Below are 21,240 nucleotides of genomic sequence, written 5' to 3' on the forward strand. Positions count from 1 at the left end.
AGTTAAAGCACTTATTTTATGTCTTAAGGGGGAAACACGAGGATGAAATACCAAAAAACGTCTCCAGCTGATTACATAACAGAATCTAAACTGACAGATTAGTTCATATTTCGCTTTCTGGATCAAACTATGTTGAGATTCTTGTTATATTTTGTTGGCGTCTGACTACCATTCAGACAAGATGGTGATCCTCGAGGTGGAAATATCCACCTCAGAAGCCTTCTTTTGTCTCTTTTTAGTCATTTTGATCAGTGCCAGTGGCTGTTTTACATCTCACGTTGGTTGTTATTGTCTCTTTATTGTTCCCCCAGTTATCTACGTGGGTGTTTTTGTTGTCATCTTGTGTTTAATTGTGGTCATTTAGAGTGTCTTCTTGGCTGTTTTACATTTGCTTTAAAAGCTTTGGTCAAACCTCACCACGGATGGAGAAGTCTCCCTTTGCTGCTACATCTGAGTTTCTCTAAAGAAAGCGGCTGCACGTGAGCCCCTCCCTGCAGGGCGTCCTGGTGGAATCGTTGACACGAGCGCCTGAATAATGAAGAAATCCGGAGCGATGCTTGGAATAATCAGCACATTTCTGTCGGCACAATACTGCCGGGGCTGCAGGTTCCACTGCCAGGTGTGAATTCTGCCTCGTCTGGAATTTATTCTGCTTACATTCCCCAAACAGATGCTTTTTTCCACGAGTACGGAGCACCGCAATAATCTGATGATGAAAAGGTTACGTTGGTTCACTCGAGCTGCAATTTGGCGCTATATAAGTGTAGTGGCTCTTCGTCCCTTTGTGTCAATAAGCAAAACTAAAAAAATGTCAAAACCATAATAAACTAAATGAAATCAAACGGCCACTGAGACACCTGCGGAGTGAATTTACGCAGGTAAATTGAGTCCATTGTCCAGGCAAAAAAATTAGGATTCTTTAGGTTTATTTCTCCAAACACAAGCAAACAAACAAAGAACAATGGGCCTTTGCCGCCTCTCTTGCCCTGGTAAAAAACTATTTGCCCTCCCAGGTGCCTGCTCATCTAAATAAACTCTCCCAGTGCGCCCCAGCTAACCCGTGCTTTCAAAATAAAAGCAGAATTAAATACCCAAATTAACAATACTAAATATCATAAACAACCAAAAAAAAGGTGTATTTCCCCAAACTAAACCCCCAAAAGATAACTAAATAATAAGTGAGCCAAATATACAAAATAACAAATAGCTCCTACAATAAATAAAAATGAATTGAGCTTAAAGCCAGAAATGGACGCCGCTCGCCTGAATTTTTATATAAAAGTTGCAGTTAAATCGTGGTCAGATGGAGGTCCACAAAGACCTTCAGCTGCTTTACCTACACTGAGATCTGAAGACAAAGGTTTCCTGCTGGCCTTCCTCCCGTGACCGCCTCGCCAAACTCCCAGAGGACCCTGCGGAGACACGGGACGGATTCAGCAGGAGACGACCTCTCAGGAGGACCGAACAGCTGTGAGGTGCACGTACCTGGTGTTTGGTCACCATGTGTGCAGCGTGGATCAGCGGAGGTCTGATGGAGGGTTTGTACTGCAGAGGCTGGCCCAGGAGAGAGAAGTGCGCCTCACCTGGACACAACCACAACACAGAGTTGGAACATTTATTCTCACAGAAACCAGAAGCTGGAGATCTGTGAGTTAGAGATCCTTGTCCCACCTGGTCCACTGTGGCAGAAAGCTGTAGGGAGCTGCGGGTGGTGGGGCAGGACGGGCATGGGCGCCAGGCCTGACGGGAGGCCCTTGATGCTGGGCGGCAGGCACGGCGAGGGAGTGAGCGCCGGAGACGAAGGCAGGCTGCTCTACACGCAACACGCCGACAGGGTAGAGAGAGCAAACGGGGAGGAACACAAACAATTTCATTAAAAAAAAAAAAAAAAAAAAAAAAAAAAAACCGACTCACTTCACAAAGTAATTCTGCTGTTCAAGTCTTTAATGTGCCGTCCCGCCCACATTAGTCCCACTAATGTACCATTACGCCCCGACGCTAAGGACTATTTTCTTCTCATTTGTAGGTTTCACCAGTGCCGGCTTCATTTGCAGAGTCTATTTACGCCGACGTTTAACCTGCCTGAAACGGCGGGAAGGCCGAGTCTGGCTCCAGGCGACACTCCTGAAATCACTGTCAGACTAACGCGAGCAAACCAAATTAGCTTTTAAATTGCTTTCTTGTGACCGTCTTAACTTTTCTTAAGAGCCAAACGGTGGCCACACACACGCGTTCACATTTCAAAACCACTTAGAAGTTGCTGCTGTGGAGTCCAAAACGGGCCCAGCTAATTAAATGTCAAAACCAGGACGGATGGACGCACGCAGGATACGACGAGGGCGTTTCTCGGGCAGTGTTTGTACCTGGGAGTTGTCCGGGGGCGGGGCCAGCTCGGTGGGCCGGCGGCCCCCGCGCTGCTGCTCGGGGCCCGAGTGTTTGTGGCCGGGCTGTTTCCTCTGAGAGGGCGAGGGGGCGCGGAGCTGCTGGCAGGGCGGCGTCGTCATCTGCAGCATCACCATGCCGCCGCCGGGCTGGAGCAGCCCTGCACGCACACAGGTTACCGGCCGTTAATGTTGACCAGAGCAGACCAGGTAGACACAAAATGTTGGTGTTTCTTTCCTATTTAACCCTCCTGTTGTCTTGGGGGTCAAAAGTGACCCACTACCATATTTAGCTGTAGAAAAAAAACACCCTAAACTATGTTTTTCCAACTTGAAATTGTATGACTGTTCCTAAAGGGACCCCATCATTAGAAAAAGTCATACCTTATTTTTGTTTATGTTTCCATTTTTGACCCGTGAATTATAAAAACATTTAAACACCAGAAAAAAGTTCACTGTTTTTTTCCCTTTCAATATAATTAATTAATTAAGTAATTACTTCACATTTATAAAATAGCAATAATAAACCTTTATTATGTAAAAGAAAACTGAGAAAACAAGAAAACTGTTGGTCCAACTGACAGATGGTTTGTGGTAAAAAAAAAAGAAAAAAAAAGTGTAATCCTGAAAACTGGTGATTGTCTTTTTGTATTGTGTAAAAAAAAATACATGATAAAAAATGTATTGAATTGAGTTGAATAGAGAAATAACAGGTGGTTTCATCATACAAAATAGATTTTGGATTTAAAATTCAATTGAGTTGCTTGATTTTGGGGCTTTGGGGCGGCGGGTCATTTTTGACCCATAGGACAAGGGTTAAAGGTGTTGATAGACTCAGATCTGACTTTCAGCATCAAAGCTGTCACCAAGGCAGCTTTTTACCATCTCAGAAACATTAACAGAATTAAAGGTTTCCTCTCCCAAAAAGACCAGGAGAAACTCATCCATGCATTCATCTCCAGTAGACTTGATTACTGTAACGCTCTTTTAACTGGACTTCCCAAAAAGAGCATTAAACATCTGCAGCTCATCCAGAACGCTGCTGCTGGAGTTTTAACCCGGACTAAGAGATCTGAACACATCACAGCAGCTTTAAAATCTTTACTCTGGCTTCCAGTCAGTCACAGAATAGATTTTAAAAGCCTGCTGATGGTTTACATCTGTGATATGTTCAGAGAATATAAACCCAGCAGAGCTCTTAGATCCAAGGACTCAGGTCAGCTGGTCCAGTCCAGAGTCCAGACTAAACATGGAGAAGCAGCATTTAGCTGTTATGCTGCAAATAAGTGGAACAAACTGCCAGTGGAGATTAAACTTTCACCAAATGGAGACATTTTTAAATCCAGGTTAAAGACATTTCTGTTCTCATGTGTCTATGCATGAAATATCTTTTAACTTATCTAGACTGTTGCCTGATTTTAAATTCATTTAAATGATTTTATTTGTTTCTCTTTATATTCTTTTATGTATTTTTAATGCTTCTTCCACTCCCTGCTGCAATGCTTTTATTTTATGTGAAGCACTTTGAATTGTTTTGAACATGAAATGTGCTACAAATAAACTTGATTTGATAAAGCGGTTAATGTTCCCAAATAAATGCATCTGGAGCACTTTTCTTCAGCTGCACACCTCATCAGTGAAAACACCGCTCGCTCACAGCTTGCTGCAGAGAAAGTGGCTCTTAAGTGTCTTGATAATGATGCCTCGGTAGCAGAAATAACTCTTTTTTTTCCTCCCGAATCTCTTGCCATGATCCAGGAGACCCAATTATCTCATTACACATGAACGCGGCTCACGAACAAGCTCACAAACTCAAAACATAATATAAAATTTCCATTTAATTAATAGTTGTTTACTCTGGGCTCTCACGAGGAGGAAGTCATTTAGTCAACTTTGCTCAGCTGGCGCCACAGATGATTTACGAAATAATTCCGTACAACAGTTACAAGGACGACGGATATTTGGACTTAATCTGCTGATTATTCCCAGTCGCAGTCTCGCCAATTAAAAGTGTTTACTGGTCACGCTGTAGGCGAGGTCGCAGCGAGACCTTCATCTGACCTCATTACTGACGGGCTGAAAGTGATGGCTCCCTTCGCTGCACTCCCGTAATAATCAGACATGAATAATAAAGGTCATTAGTGAGGAGACTGCCACACCAAGGCCTCTGGACGGCGATTCAACGACTAAAGACGGGAGATAAACGGGAAAAAGATGATAGAGTTAAAGAGTTAAAGTCCAGTTTTTCAGGTTTAAGCTTTACTTTCTACATCAGCTGCTAACGAACAAAAAAAAAAAAAAAAAAAAAAAAGAAGAAACAGAATTAATTCAATCATTTATTCTGCAGCGGAAACTGTCCACAAGGGGGCGGTGACGAGTCGTTTATCAAAAACTGAGCAAGAAGCCACAAAACGCACAAAAATTACTGCATCACGGCTGTTTATGTCGGACGTTTCTGGTGGAAAACTTTGTATACGTTACATATATGTTAACCGATGTGACATTCAGAGAAAAATGTGTTGCACGACGGTGGTGCAGTCGGGCTGCATCTTCACCGTCAGTCCCCCCCCCCAATTTGTATCATAAATTGTTGGAAACATTAAAGATAAAACAAACTATATGTATACATGTCCATCCCTGATATAGTCACAGTGGCGTCATACAGCGTATACGTTGAAATGAGCAAAGTGCCATCATCCACCTCCTCTACAACCACAACGCACCTGCGTTCTGTACCTGTTCTACATCAAGAAGACTCCATGTTGTGAGTTGCTTTGGATAAAAGTGTCGGCGACATGACTTCATGCAACATAAATATTTACATACGTAACACTGAAATGAGCAGCTCAGAACACCGAGTGTGTGCACTTTACATTTAGAAGCAGGAATGACCTTCTGTATCAGCCTTATAGCAGCGGGGGCTGAGGAAGCCTCTGACTGAACACACCTGAAGTGATTCGTTACCATGTTTTATGGAGGGTTTGCAGTATTGTCCAATATGTTGAGCAGCTTTTCCCTGCTTTATTTATCAGTTTAAGTCTCTTTGAGTCTGGCTCTGCTGCTTGAACAAAATCCTCTAAAGTAAACACCAGAGCACAGACTAGAGGAGACTGTGATGTACAGTGGCGCAGGACTAAATTTGGCCAAATGGTGAAGTCCATCAGAGGAACACAGTCTTGGAACACACTGCCAACTCATGTTAGAAACTGTGAGAATTACACCACCTTTAAAAAGACCCTTAAACAGTGGTTGAAAACAACCCAGACCTGCTCTCATTGGTAACCCCTCCGTCTTTTCCATTTTGTGTATGAATTCTTAACTTTGATGTGAATTAGTGTTTTTTTTTTGTCAGATTTCTGCATGTTATATCCATTTGTCATGGTGTATTGTCTGTATGTTTTTTTTTAATTTAAATATTTTTTTTTTTATGATACCTGCCTTAGGACAACGGATGAAATTTAGCAACTGTGCTAATTCTGGCATATTTACATTGACGCTCTGCTGATATGTTGATTAATGTGCATTGTCCTAATCAAATAAATAAATAAATAAATAAATAAATAAATAAATAAATGAATGAACAGATTGTTTTCTCCTCCACAGACTTACAGAAGATATGAAACATCGAGCCACAAACACCAAAGCTTCCTTAACGAATAGAGTCTGAGGAAGAAATCCTCCCTGAATTCCTCAGAAAGCCGTTCTTATTGATGTTTCTCTATTAACGGACAGCACGGTTATTAAGAAATAAGAAAGGAAACAATTAAAACATTAACCTGATTTATAACACTGATTTTACAAACGTCTGATTAAATCACCTTTTACAGGGAAGGTGGCAACAGAGGCTAAAATGGGCTGAAAGTCGTACCCAAGCTGCCTCCCTTTGGTTGATGTGAGGGGGGGGGGGGGGGGGGGGGGCACACAACAATGTCCCTTTTTTTGGTTTAAATCAATAAGCCACAACTGATGTGTGAAAACCGTGACTGTTGGTTCACACAGACAGCTGGAGCTCAGCTGGACAGAGAAAATGCAGCTGTTTGGAATCGCAGAAGACACATTTTAATCGAATTTAGCTACAGTTCGTCCAACAAGTCGCGACACGTTGAGACGATGAAAGCAGTCTGGGGCTCAGCTTGTTGCTGACAAAACAACAAAGAAAACAGATCGAGTCACTTCACATCTGGATGAGCAGTGCTGACTTCATATCTTATCCAGCCTCATCGGCTTAAATCGGGCTTCCAAATGTTGTGTTTTACTTGTTGTGTAATGATGAAGTGTCAGCATGGTTCACATCTACAAGCACTTATCTATTTTATATGCACAGACCTTTTACTTCCATCTTTAACGTTCCCTAATGTTTTCCTTTTTATTCCCTGGCTTTTAACCCAGCATGAGACTCTGTTTCTGTTTCTGTTATTGTTTTAATTGTTTTAATATTGTTGTTTTTGTATTGTTCTTGTGTTTTATGCATTTACAGCACTTTGTTTCAGCCACGGCTGTGTTAAAGGGCGTTAATATCATGCAAACATGATAAATAATGGAGAATAATTCGCCTTAAAGTGAAAATTCTTACCTTCAGTGCTAAATATCCTGATATCAAACCATGAGATAATGTGTTAATGCAGCCAAATCAGAGCCAACAGTGTCGTCTGTTGAGGGATTTCTTGCTTTAACAGTTTTTCACTGCAGCAAATCTGCATTTCGACCTACCGGACATCAGGATAACATTTGTAGCGGTCGACCAAACCGCCATTTTAAGTTGAAGAGCCGCTGGTGCTGATCCACCCTCCAGAGATCCCCGGCCTGCCTCGCACTTTTTCATTTTTAAACCCTGGAGTGTAAATCTAATCACGGGTAGACGCACATACAAAAGGAAAAGTAAGCCCGGGGAAGATTATTTCATTACGGAGCGCAGAGGAATGCATTCTGCAGTTATTGGCACTGAGAGATGAGGAAAAATAAAAAACGTCAGGGCGCTGGCAGTGATGGGGGATCTCAGGGCGGCTGATGTCAGAATATTCTCACTTCCCTGCGTGCTGAGTGTGCAGGTGTACCTGCGTACTGCTGGCCCGGGTGCTGCTGGGAGACGCAGGGGGACGGCGTCTGAGAAAACTGGAGCTGCTCCATCATCTGGGCGGGCAGGAAACTTACAGTCGAACTGTAAAGGAAGACAGAAAATAAACCAAAACGCTTTCATCTGGTGTGGAATCCAGAGGAACTCCATTTCACTGCATTTGGCAATGCAGAAAGATTAAAACATTATGGGAAGAGGTAAGAGTTATAGTCGAGAAGATTATTTCAAAACAAATCGTATTGGACCCTAAACTCTTTTTGTTGAGCATATACCCAGAGAAACATAACTATAGTAGGAATGAGCGGGCATTTATAGACCTCAGCTTGCTTTATGCCAAGAAACGTGTTGCATTATTGTGGAAAAAGATCTGTAGACCGAGTACTCCCCAATGGATAAGACAGATGTTAGCAAGCCTTCCATTAGAGAGAATAACTTACATATTAAAGGCTAAACGGCCAATAATTGAAGACATGTGGAGCCCTTTCATTAGCTGCATTAAGGACTTGGATTTAATAGATGAAGAAATGGATGGCTAATCTTTGTGGGCAATGCAGATCCTGACCTTTGTCTCATTTTGCATTTATTAATAATACTTGTTTGTATATAGATTATCACCTTGGTTAACAGGAGTTTGAGTTTAGTTGGTGTTATGTATCTTTATTACCTTAGTTTTTAGTTTTCCGATGTTCACTGTTGTTCCTTACACTGTAATTAATGCGGTCATAGATGTTGTAAAAGATAACCATAATCTCTGAGTGAGGTCAATGGATATTTGTGAGAAATATATTCTTGTTTACTTTTGCCTATATCGAGGACTTGTGTTAGTCGGAATAGACAGCCGGTATATTTACGGTAGGTTAAAATGGTCTGTGTAAATATGATAGTAATAAGATGTAAAATGTGAAACGGGACAAAGAGTGAGTTGTGTATATGTTTCTACAAATGGTTAACGGAAAATAAAAAGTTAAAAAAATAAATAAATAACAGGACGAGCATCCTTGTTTTGAATGTTTTGTTTTACTTTTACTGGTCTTTAAACAAATGCAGCAACTTTTTGTATGGAAGCTGAATGAAGATACACAAATGTAAAGGCTGTATGTAAAAGTGTTAAAAACTGAAAATAAAAATAATGTGGCAAAAAAAAAAAAAACAACCCAAAAACTAGAAAGCTGCAGTATGCGGGACCAAGATGTGCGCACGTTGGATGTGCGCACCTTGGATGTGCGCACGTTGGGCATGCGCTGGACGTCGTAGTCGCGCAGCTCCACCCACACGCACGATACCCTCTGCGTACATACGAGCACATAATAACCCCAATGCGGAGGGGTTTTTGAACATTTCTAGGGGGCGCCACTGAGCCGCTTTGCTCCGCCCACACACGATACCCTTTACATTCGTACGAGGTCGTCAGGGTGGACGTGTGTGCCAAGTTTCATGACTTTGTGAATTGAAAGCCTTATCATCATCACAAACGCCATCACACGATTTTCACCGCCTGGCCACGCCCACACTGTTCAGAGTTTGGAAAAGTTTCTCAATATTTATTTTCCCCCATAGCTTAAGAGTAACCTGGCCAAGTTTGAAGTCTGTAGCATTAAATCTGTAGGACGAGTTCGATCATATGCAAGGCGTGGAATCGGTCAAAAATGGCACGAAAACGCACTTTCCATCCAAAATGGCCGCCTTCCTGTGGATGTGAGACTTTTTTGTGTGTCTCTCCATGATGAATGAGTGTACCGAATTTCGTCGTCCCACGTGAAACTAACCCCAATGCGCGGCCCATTTTTAAGCATCGTAGGGGGCGCTACAGAGCCAATGAGCGACTCCCAAAAATATAAAGTTTAGATTCTTTCATGTCGTCTACTGGCAGGTGGCGCTCGCAAAATTTCAAGAGTTTTCGAGCACCTTTTGCAAAAAATAATAAGAAGACAGAAGAATCCTTACAGATACATTACATGAAACTGCTCTGTCCCTAAAAACGCTTTCATCTGAGAGGATGCTGGTACATCTTCAGGATCTGTGAGATCTTAGCGCTGCAGTTTGCTATCAAATCTGAAATTGAACTCTAAGCCCATCTGGAAACGAGGCTCCCCGCTCGGTGAGGAACCCGCCTGCAGGGACTCGTGTCAGCTGGTGAAAAATCGGGCTGCAGGTGGACAGTCGGCCCTCGTGGGAGCAGGCCGAGCCGTCCGTGCTGCTGCTGCATAAATCATCTGCACAGCGGCTGGCCTACTAAAGCAACCCCATTCTGCAGCTGGGACAGTGAGAAAGGGACCTCTCCGCTCATGTGTGTGTCTTCGTATTGTTCTCCTGCAGGTGATGTGTTTGTCAGGAGCCTGCACAACAGTCCCTGCAGCGCTCCACTCACCACTATCCAGATTGATTGGGTCTGTGGAGGTAGAAACTAATTACATGTTTTGCTTTCTGTGAACTAGTTCTATCAATCAGCTATAATGAGAGGCGCTCCACACTACTCCTCAGCAGCAGAGTAATGACGGGGAAACGGCTCAAGCTCTTTGAGTCGGCATTCATCAGCCGCACACAGACACAGTTTTCCAGAAAAACTGCGAATACCTTCATTTTTCCCCCTCATTTTGAACAAAGATGGCCCGAGCGCTCAGGTGCTCTGGGGATCCACTCATCAGACCTGTTAGCTCCACGAATAAGAGGCACTTCCAGCAGGGAGAAAAACGACTCGGAAACAGGTTTTTGGGAGCAAATATGTCAACGCCGACAATAAAAGAAATATAAACATAAGCTGAAATGTTTTGTCAAAGCAATTACTCCAGTATTAAAGCACAAATGAACATTTTCTAATGCGCCAAAAAGACTCAAAACATGAAGCGCGACGCTGGATCTGGAAACGGTACAAAGTCGGCCCATAACAGTCCAGATGTTCCGTTTGGTGTCATTTTTTAATCAGATAAACACGTCGAACAGACGGGAGCAGTGTTTAAAATATATATGCATTAAAAAGGACTTCAATATTAAGTAGAGAATTAGCATAAACATGTTTTTGGTTGAAAAAAAAAAAAAAAAAAAAAGGAGAATACACTTATTAATTCTCTGTTCATTTTTCTTAAATTTTATTTTCTGGGTTATAATTGCTCGTGTTTGATAAATATGAATGGACACAAAAGGGTCCTAATTCTGTTATTTACAGGCTTCCACAACAACTGTACACATGTACGGACACGCCGGTCCAAGTGTGTTAAACTGAGAAGGAAACACAGCGAAATAAATGGAACACACCCCGATTTATTCTGCAACCGAGCCTCATTAATCCAAACTGGGCCGGGCCATAATCGTCTTAATTACGTAGGAAACGGTCTGGATAATAGTGGCACTTTTTACACAAATATTAAACACGACTGAAATTAGAAAGTCCTAATTGGATTTCAGCGTAAAGACAAAAGAGTTTCTTCTCTGGCAGGCTGAGGGCCATTTCTCAGCCCGTTATTCAATAAACATCTGGTCTCTCAGTAGCGGTTCTGAATACTAAAACCAACGGCAGAGCTCGGGAAGAACAACACGCTACATCAAAGAACATGTGGTGGAGTGGTACCTCATGGTGGTGTGCTGGTTGGGGGGGAGCAGATTGTAGCAGGGCTGCACGCCAGCGACAGCCACTGCGCCCTGTCCCGGCTGGCAGGACACCAACACTGGCTGCTGGTACGTCTGCTGCGGAACAGAAACCTGCTGCAGGAAGGGGAGGAAACACCAATCAGGCTTCGCTTCGGGGACCGACACACTTCTGGACCTCTAATCAAACAACACATCAAGTACAGAGGACAGACTTTAAAGTTCTGATGCTGCTCTATAAAGCTCTGAAATACATCAGCGACCTCCTGACCCAGTATGAACCTCCCAGGCCCCTCAGCTCATCTGGATCCGGTCTTCTATCAGTTCCCAGAGTCAGAACCAGACATGGAGGAGCTGCATTCAGCTTCTATGCTCCACATGTCTGGAACAAACTCCCAGAAAGCCTCAGATCAGCTGAAACACTCAGTGTGTTTAAGACACACCTATTTTCAGCTGAATAAAGCTCCAAATCTGAAGCTTGAGTTTCAAAACTTAATCACATGTTAACTCCTGATTTTATCTATTGTTCTTATTTCTTTCTTTTTTTGTTTAAAATTTAAATCATGCTTTTTATTTTAATGTATCTGTAAATCACTTTGAATCGCCTTGTAGTTGAATTGTGGTGTACAAATAAACTTGCCTTCAATGGAACAAATGCCCCTCCAAAAATATGTTAAAAAAAAACCAAAACTGCAAATACAAGATGTTTTGGCTTGAAATAAACAATAAATCTGCCAATGGAACTATTGAAAATCGGCTTGTCAAGATTTCTTGAAATAAGATGTGATATTTAGGACTTTTGAGATAAAAAGTGACCTGGAAATTAGCTTAAAAACCTCTTCAAATGTAAAAAAAAGCTTGTTTCATGTGAAATCCAACTCAAAACGTTTTCATTTAACAAGATATTCAAGATGTATCGTCTTCAAACAAGTCCCTATATCTGGCTGAAATAGTACTTGTTAGGCAGTTGTGTCTTATATTAAGTGTAATGAGATATTTGGACTAGAAATGAGACAAATATACTTGGGAAGACTTTGATTTTGTCCAGTGTTGCATTGCCTTCTGTGTGAATAAAAAGCTTCCTTTGAGAACAACGATGACCTCGAGCTCAACGCATTTAATCAAAAGCAAAAACCGGATGCAGCTTTGTTAATCTGACGCTCATAGAGGCATTTGATCGTGGAAGTACCTGATACGACTGCATTGGAGGGTACTGGACCATCATGCCTTGCATCTGGTTGGCCATATTGCTTTGCTGGTTGCCAGTGAGAGCGAGGCTGGATGTTGGCTGCACGCCCACTACAGTCTGGTAGCTGGACGCTGGGTTTGGCATCACGGCTGGGTGTACTGAGGCAAAAGGAGAAAGGCACGACACCGTGACCGAATGAAAACAGACCAACATGGTGATTATCATAATAAAAAGAACACTTCCAGTAATAATAATCAGCATTCTTACAGAAAATTGGTGGTGGTTTTATCGAGTCTAAATGGATATTTACTCAATAAAAGCCAACAAAGAACAAGCGAGGACGCAGTCGGGTGAGAAGAGAGGCTCAGTGAGCTGAGCATGTTTGGAATAAATGAGAAAGTCAATATATCTGATTCAGCCTGAACCTGCAATCTGAGCAGCCGAGTCGATCCTCCACAGGGACGAAAAGAAGAAAACTTTCACTGCCACGAGACGTCTCATTTCAAAAAGGCACTTATTAAAAACCCATCGAAGACGGCGACGCACAGAAGTCGATGCAAAGTCACACGCGGGGTCTAAAATGGCGGTGGCTTTCCTTACCGGAGGCAGGGGGGGTAAATCAGACACTTAAATGTCAAGGTGACAAAAAGAGACATTTGAAAATACTCTCCCTGGTGACACACACACACACACACACACACACACACACACACACACACACGGTAATGGAAGTGACAAAAGGAGAGGACGTCCTTTTGTGAAGGTGTCTTTACAGTCTGCCGCTCTGGGAGAAAAGTACAACGAGACAATGAAAGAGCTCCACAAGGAAACGGACAGGCAGGACTATTTTTATCCATCCTCTCCTCCCACCTTCACTCACTAACCAAGCATGAAATGACCATCGTATCAAACGCACTCTGTATTATTCCATCCCTGCAGGCGGCAGAGGAGGGAAGCGTCCGCTTCCTTCAGACCCAAATAATGACCAACCGAGCCTTTGCCTTCAATACAAACTCCATCATTCATCTCTGATCAGCTGCACACGGGGAAGGTTTGACCGTCCTCCTGCAGGTGAGAAGTGAGGGGCTGAAAAAGAGACCGGTTCACTGTGAGATTCATAGAGGCCTCTCAGACAGCGTCCCGGCCCCGCATCCCGCCTCTCAGGCACCGAAAACCTACAGCTAAACAGGGAAACTTTGTGAAATCGTGCTGGAACTGCTGTGAGAACGGCTTCCTGACAGCCACCCTTCCATGGAGCCCATTTCTGATGAGGCTTGGGCCAACAGCAGATGGATCAGCTGAAGGTCCAGATGCATCTCTCAGCTCCTGTGTCAGGGCTTTGCTGGATTTTTTCCTCTTTCTTAAGGACATCACTTTCAGATCCTGTTCATCTGCTGTAGATAGTTCTTTAGGCCTGACACTTCTTCTTCTGTCCTCCACTGGTCCAGTTTCCTCAAATGTTTTAAGGACACACTGCACACCATGCTGAGATATGCCAAGTTTTCAGCTAACAGCTCTTTGGGAATCACCTTGTTGCTGCAGAAATCCTGTTTTCTGTCTGTCAGACTGTGTTATCTTTGCTGTTTTTCACAGATGAAGCTAAAGAAATGGGAACAAATGATGTGTCTCTGTGACAGGCTGCAAATAAAAGGACTGGAGATCCATTACTGCAGACTGAGTCTGGCTACATATCAGTACAGTATCACATATCTCAGTCACATTTGTGGGGATAAAACTAAAAAGCATCTTAACTTACTGCCCGTGTCGGATGATTTCGCCTCACCTTCCACTACCTTTGCACGTATAATCTGAAAACTGCCGGCACCTTTAAGGATCTACAGCATTTCTCTCACTTTTGTATCAGTGATGGTTAGTTTGCATGAGCATTAGCAGCAAACCGTCTCACTGTAGGCAGAAATCAGAGAAGTTCTGGTTTCATGCTGAACTCTATAAAAGCTTTAATATGGTCTGAAAGGTGATAAAAAAAAAAAAAGCTTCTCGGGAGGAGGCGACTGATGCAAGCGAGCAGAAACAAGCTGCTCCGCGGGCCCGAACGGCGCCATCTGAGAATTACCACGGATAATCTATTTATCACGAGCGCGACACGCGCTGCATTATCTTCACCTTTGCATGGTCTTTCTTTAATTAATGTAAAAACAGGGGAAATGAGGCTCTGCAGCCTTTTTTTTTTTTGCCCGTTTCCCTGAGAAATAATTGCCGTTCTTTGCCTTTGTAGGTCAGCTCCATTTGTCCGCTGCCTATTCCCTGGTTCCCCAGCAGGGAAGCCACATTTGCAGCGTACAGATGACAGAATAGTGCCGCAGCCACTTAGAGAGACATAGTGCGCGAGTACAAGTCACAACCGTGGTGACATGCCATCGGTAAGGTGTGTGTGCGCCATGTTAGAAAGAGCGAGCAGGAGCCAACAAGCTCAACTCCTGTGGTGAAGGAGGAAAGAAACTGAAAGAAACTAGAAAGAGCTGTTCCTGCGAAACAGCAGTGAGAATGCTTATGAGCTGAATGGGGATAGCTGACCTTGCTAAAAAAGCTGAAAACAGTTCAATTTTTGCAGTAAAAACTGTTGCTAAGGTATTGGTTGAAGGGATTTTGTGATTTTTGTGTACTACCAAACTTAACATTGGAGCGCAAAAGAGGACCATTTTCCTACATTTTAAGGTATAATTTGTTTCTCTGTATGAGAAAGTTGGAGGAAATTGTTTGAAAAAACTGAAAAATGTTAAACTTATCAGCACGCACTCAACTGTGTACTCATTCATAAAAATCAAGAAGGAGCAAAATGTTCATGTTTTTGAAGCTGTCATATTTCAAAATTGGCTGAAGGTTTGAAAAAGCTGAAACAATTGGTAATAGCTGAATGTCTTGTGACCCATTTAAAGTTTGAATGGTGTCTCTAGCTGAAAGCATGCAGAAATAGTTAGGTTGGAAAGAGGGAGATGATTTGGAAGAACTGAAATCAGTTTCCATTCATTTGAATGACGGGAAAATTTGAATAAAAGTTGAATATCTTAAAAAGTGTAAAAGTTAAAAACACCAAAAATGATAGCGGGAATCTGCTGAAATAGCTGAACGTTTTGATACCAAGATCGTTGAAATAGCTGAAAGTATGCAGGAGTAGTTAGGTGCCAAAAACTGGCGGAATAATAATAATAAAGAGAAACAGGAACTTCATAGTGAGAATGCCTTAAAGCATTCTCACAATAATCTGGTGGAGAACTCCAGGGGAGACATTTGAACCGGTAAAAATAAACAAACGCTGAGCAGAGGATGGGAGGAGTGTTCGTCCTTCACCAGAAGCTCCCTTGCGGAGAAACAGAAACAATGGCAACAAACAAATGTTATCTGAGAGCTGAAAGTGGAAAAGTTAAGGCCCTCTGAGTGGGACTCGTGATGAAGCGGCGAGGCTGAGCTTTTCTCTTAACAACGCCGACCGAGGGAGACAGCGGATCTTACTCATTAAAACATCCTTTGATTGGTCTTCAGATCTGCGCGACTGTATCAAAGCTTTGTGGGAATAATTTGGTGTGGTGCTGAAAACTGGAGAAAAGAAGAGGAACCTGCTGCGGTTTGGTATCCAAGCGTGCGGCTTTAAACTGAATTTACCCTCAATCAAAGGGACTGTTTAAACACGGGGCAGTTTGCACCTTGGAGTGTGTGGTGTGGGAGAAAGAAATAATTAGTTTCTGTGTTCAAAAACCCTTTTTCAACTAAAGAAACAAACAGCCACATCAGAAGTGAAACGATGTTCGGTAATTATCTCAGAAGTCTTTAAAGGGCCGGGCTCGTACCTTGCTGCTGGGGCAGGTTTTGGCTCTGAGGGCAGTTATAGGACAGCGGGTTGACGGCAGGTCGGTAGTGCTGCTGCTGCTGGCTGGAGCAGTGGTGGTGGTGAGCTGAAGAGCAGTAGCACATCTAGAGACAAAAGAAAAACAAGTGCATCACTTTGGGGTGCATTGATTGTGTTATGCAGACGATACACAACTTTATGTGTCTCTGTCACCATGGCGACTGCAGCCCAGCAGACGTACTGTGTCAGTGTCTGGAGGAAGTAAACACCTGGATGAGAGAGAATTTTCTACAATTAAATGAGAAAACTGAGATCATTCTGTTTGGGAGCAAAGAGAAGAGGGTCAGCGTTGGTAAATATCTTGAGACTCGGGACCTTACAATCACTGACCAGGTTCGTAACCTCGGAGTGTTGATAGACTCAGATCTGACTTTCAGCAGCCACATCAAAGCTGTCACCAAGGCAGCTTTTTACCATCTCAGAAACATCAACAGAATTAAAGGTTTCCTCTCCCAAAAAGACCAGGAGAAACTCATCCATGCATTCATCTCCAGTAGACTTGATTACTGTAATGCTCTTTTAACTGGACTTCCCAAAAAGAGCATTAAACATCTGCAGCTCATCCAGAACGCTGCTGCTAGAGTTTTAACCCGGACTAAGAGATCTGAACACATCACAGCAGCTTTAAAATCTTTACTCTGGCTTCCAGTCAGTCACAGAATAGATTTTAAAAGCCTGCTGATGGTTTACAATCTGTGACATGTTCAGAGAATATAAACCCAGCAGAGCTCTTAGATCCAAGGACTCAGGTCAGCTGGTCCAGTCCAGAGTCCAGACTAAACATGGAGAAGCAGCATTTAGCTGTTATGCTGCAAACAAGTGGAACAAACTGCCAGCGGAGATTAAACTTTCACCAAATGTAGACATTTTTAAATCCAGGTTAAAGACATTTCTGTTTTCATGTGTCTATGCATGAAATCTGCACGCTATCTTTGAATTTAAATTAATTTAAATTATTTTATTTGTTTCTCTTTATATTCTTTTATGTATTTTTAATGCTTCTTCCACTCCCTGCTGCAATGCTTTTATTTTATGTGAAGCACTTTGCACTGATCAGGAGCCAGATATAGGGACTTGTTTGAGGACAATACATCTGGAATATCTTGTTAAATGAAAAAGTCTTGAAAACAAACAGTTTTGAGTTGGATTTCATATGAAACAAGCTTTTTTGTGACATTTGAAGAAGTTTTTAAGCTAATTTCCAGGTCACTTTAATCTCAAAAGTCCCAAATATCAAAACTTATTTCAAGAAATCTTGACAAGCCGATTTTCACTAGTTCCATTGGCAGATTATTTTGCTTATTTCAAGCAAAAACGTCTTGTATTTGTTGTTTTTTTACTTATTTTTGGAGGGGCATTTTTTCCAGTGTGAATGGTTTTGTACATGAAATGTGCTATACAAATAAATTTGATTTGATTTGATTTTGATCAGCGGTGCCATCTGGGGGCTGACGGTTAGTCTGACTCATGGTGACAGATTCGCACACTGTGGAACAGACCGACAGTGTGTTTTTCCATGGAAAACTGAGGGATCCTACCTGTTGGACAGGCTGTTGGATGTACGTGTGTTGCTGGAGAAGCGGCTGGTTGAGTGCGGCTCCAGGAAAAGCAGCAGGGCCCGGGTTGGAGCTGGGATAAGTGTGGCTGGGGCCCAGGCTTTGGAGCGGGATATGCTGACCCTGCAGCATCCCTGGGTGTCCTCCTGATGGCCCTGCCACCATGTAGCTGGTCACCTGCTGTGGAGGAGCTCCCTGCAGCATCACCTGGGACGGGTGGTGGCTGTACACGGAGGGATAGTGGCGGCCGTCTGGAACCGAAGCTCCGCTGTCATTGGGTGGCTGCTGCGCCAGAGTCATGTGACTGAACTGGGCGTTGAGGACCTCAGGCTGCGGACACAATTCTGTGTTATATTCACGGGAAAAGTATAGCTTGATACAGTAAAACCACCGGGGACAGATCTTTATGCTAAATCAATGACTCATCTGCATCACCAGCGCTCACCAGTTCAGGTCATTTCTGACATGTTGGGAAAGTCGTGCTTTTAGTCATGGATTATTCAGAGCTAACATCTGGTGATGAATTAAATATTAATGGAACTTTCCGCAGGCATAATTAGCCACAGAGGCATGTCGTTCACTAAAACCAGGTCAAAAATGAGGTTAAGCGGATGCATGATCTACATTTCTGGATTTAGATGCACCTTTACACCAAAAAAAAAGCCAGAATAGTCGAATCTGGGAAGTTTAGAAACCTTGCTGAGCAAATTCTCCAGAAAAAAGTAGACCGAGGACAATAAAATTAGACGTAAATATTAAACATGTCGAGTAAAGATCGTAAATAAGCTCTAAATGGTTCAGAGTCTGACAGGAGATGGAGCAGAGAGAGGAAGACTAATAATAAAATGGAAGAAAGAAGGTCTGTACCACTGTGTATTGTTGGTTAGGATAGATGGGCAGGAACTGAGAAGGAGGAAGAGGAGGAGGAAGAAGAGGATAAGAAACCGTTGGGTTGTGGACAGGCTCAGAGGACGGCTGGAGAGGAGGACATATCGGCTGAGAAGGGAAGGAGAGATGGACAGAGGCATAGAAGATGAGCCTGGACAAGGGACGGCGGTAAAAAGACTAAGCCCCTCCCCCATTTCTGGGAGGGGCTTAGTCTTTAAAGCAAATCAGCTCCAATTACAACACTCCAATTAGTTGGTGAGTAGAAGAAAAAGTTAGGAAAAGCACTACAGTCTTCACAGTCTTCCTTTTTCAAACAATGTGTGGTGTTTTGTTATGTATTTTCACTTTATGTGATTGAATTTTTTTTTCTCTTTTTCTTTCTTTTATATGTACAAATAGTTACATACATTTTCTTTTTTATACATGTTCGAAAATAAAAATCAATCAATCAATCACATGAGTTCAGTTTCAATGATGAAAAAGTTAGATTCCAGGTGGAGAAAGATGGGAAACTGAACGAAAAAGACTAACCTGGGAGTGAAGGTGATTGGTTGGCTGTTGCTGTGACGCAGCGGGGATCGGCTGGGGTTGGGTTTTCACCTGCTGTGTGATCCTGCCAGCAGCCGGGTTATAAAACACTGCGCTGCCATCAGGATGTATGAACGGCTTGCCTGTTAAATCGAATAAAAAAAAAATAAATAAAAAAAAACAGCCGTCGTGTTAATAATTCGAGTGGAAACACCAAAGGAAACACGTGAACGAGTCAACAGGAACCAACAACCTTGGCAGCTTCTGAGGATCAGTTTGCAGATCAAAAGTGCACAACTGTGCGCACGGTCCATGATGCATATTTACAGATCGCCCCCATCTGTTCGCTGCATCTTGATCAGCGAGCTGTGGTCTGACTGACAAACTGAGTGCAGCCCCAGGCCAAGCTGGAGCTCTGTCCCAAACTCATGAATTTTCATGAAAACAGAAAGCTCCCAAGGTTGTAAAATTTTACTTTGATGTAATTAAAGCTCGCCGGGGTTTCACCCACCTGTGTGAGGATGGACCAGAACGCTGCCAGGTGGGATCCCTGAGGCTTCTAGCGGCAACACGTAAAAGTTTGTGGCGTCGGGAGCCGATGCGGGCAGCTGCGAGGGGACGCTCTTGGTCATCTCGGGGTGCCCGGGGCCTCTGGAGTCGGGGTGCATTGAGGGTGCGCCGGGGATGTGGGATCGGGCTGAAACCGGGAGAGGCAGCTGGGGACGGGACAGCGAGCTGGACGAGGACCCGACGCTGCTGCACGATTCTGAACCTGAGGAGAGAGAATGTGTCATCTGCCCGTGAGTTTCCAAGAGAGACTTTAAAACAGAAGATACCATTAACGCGTTGCTTCTGGCTTGTTAGGTATTCATGTGGGTGGAAAGAGCCAGAGGCGATAATGAAGCAGAGAAAGAAATTCACTGTTGTGTCTCTTGCTTATGATGCATGTTCTCTTCTGGCCTCTTTAGGCAACTGTTGATGAAGAAACTGCTCCTCTCTGCACCGTCTGTGATAAATCTCTGCCTGTATAATTAGCAAATGCCAAACAAAATGGTGACTGCATCCTCTCTTTGTTGCTGGGAGGACGCAATCTGGTACTCAGGACTTCAGATGGCTGATGAGGAGCCTGCAATGATTTAACAAATATTTATATATTAAATGTTTCTGTATATTCAAGTAAGATGAAAGAGCTGTTAGCTGAAAACTTGGCATATCTCAGCATGGTGTGCAGTGTGTCCTTAAAACATTTGAGGAAACTGGACAAGTGGAGGACAAAAGAAGAAGTGTCAGGCCTAAAGAACTATCTACAGCAGATGAACAGGATCTGAAAGTGATGTCCTTAAGAAAGAGGAAAAAATCCAGCAAAGCCCTGACACAGGAGCTGAGAGATGCATCTGGACCTTCAGCTGATCCATCTGCTGTTGGCCCAAGCCTCATCAGAAATGGGCTCCATGGAAGGGTGGCTGTCAGGAAGCCGTTCTTAAGGAAGGGAAACAGGGAGAAAAGGCTGAGCTGTGCCAAAGGACACAAGAAGTGGGCTGAAAATCAGTGGCAGCAGGTCTGATGGAGGGATGAATCCTCCCCAGAGCCCGGAGCTCAACATTACTGAAGCAGTGTGGGATCATGTTGGCAGAGAACGGAACAAAAGGCAGCCCACATCCAAAGAAGAGCTTTGGGATGTCCTTCAAGAAGCCTGGAGAACTATTCCTGAAGACTCCTTAAAGAAAGGACAGAAAGCTGGTCTGAGAGGGTTCAGGCTGAGTTGGAGGATGAAGGAGCTCAGAGCAGATATTCACTTTAAAGATGCTCAGAACTGAACAAACTCTGATTTTGCTGTATTTACAGTCAAGTTTGTGTATGTTTAAATAGATTGCTGCACCCATTTCCTGTTTTCCTGGCAAAATATAAAAAAATTGAGAAGTCATTCCAGTGTGGATCAAGAGTTTGGAACAGCGCTGTAAAAAAATTAATTAAGCTCCTGTTTTCAGACGCAGAGATCTGTGTTTAACTGCAGTTTCTCCGGTAGCTTAGGAGGACGAGAGCAAAGGAACACAGCAGCACGATGTCCCTTTTATGCTTCCCAGCATTAAACAAAGTGAAGGTGGCCGGCTGCTTCGTAAAACAACGTAAAAACTGCTCGGGCAGGAATCCTTTTCATTAAGGAACAAATAAAAGAA

At 43.2% G+C, this 21,240-nt stretch overlaps 1 pseudogene; it reads right to left on the reverse strand.

The window, feature by feature from the left end:
• LOC142391777 (R3H domain-containing protein 1-like) overlaps positions 1-21,240 on the reverse strand; it is a 48,677-nt pseudogene that overhangs the window by 1,762 nt on the left and 25,675 nt on the right.

Source organism: Odontesthes bonariensis, chromosome 11 (assembly GCF_027942865.1).
Source record: "Odontesthes bonariensis isolate fOdoBon6 chromosome 11, fOdoBon6.hap1, whole genome shotgun sequence".
In the NCBI taxonomy this organism is placed as follows: domain Eukaryota; kingdom Metazoa; phylum Chordata; class Actinopteri; order Atheriniformes; family Atherinopsidae; genus Odontesthes; species Odontesthes bonariensis.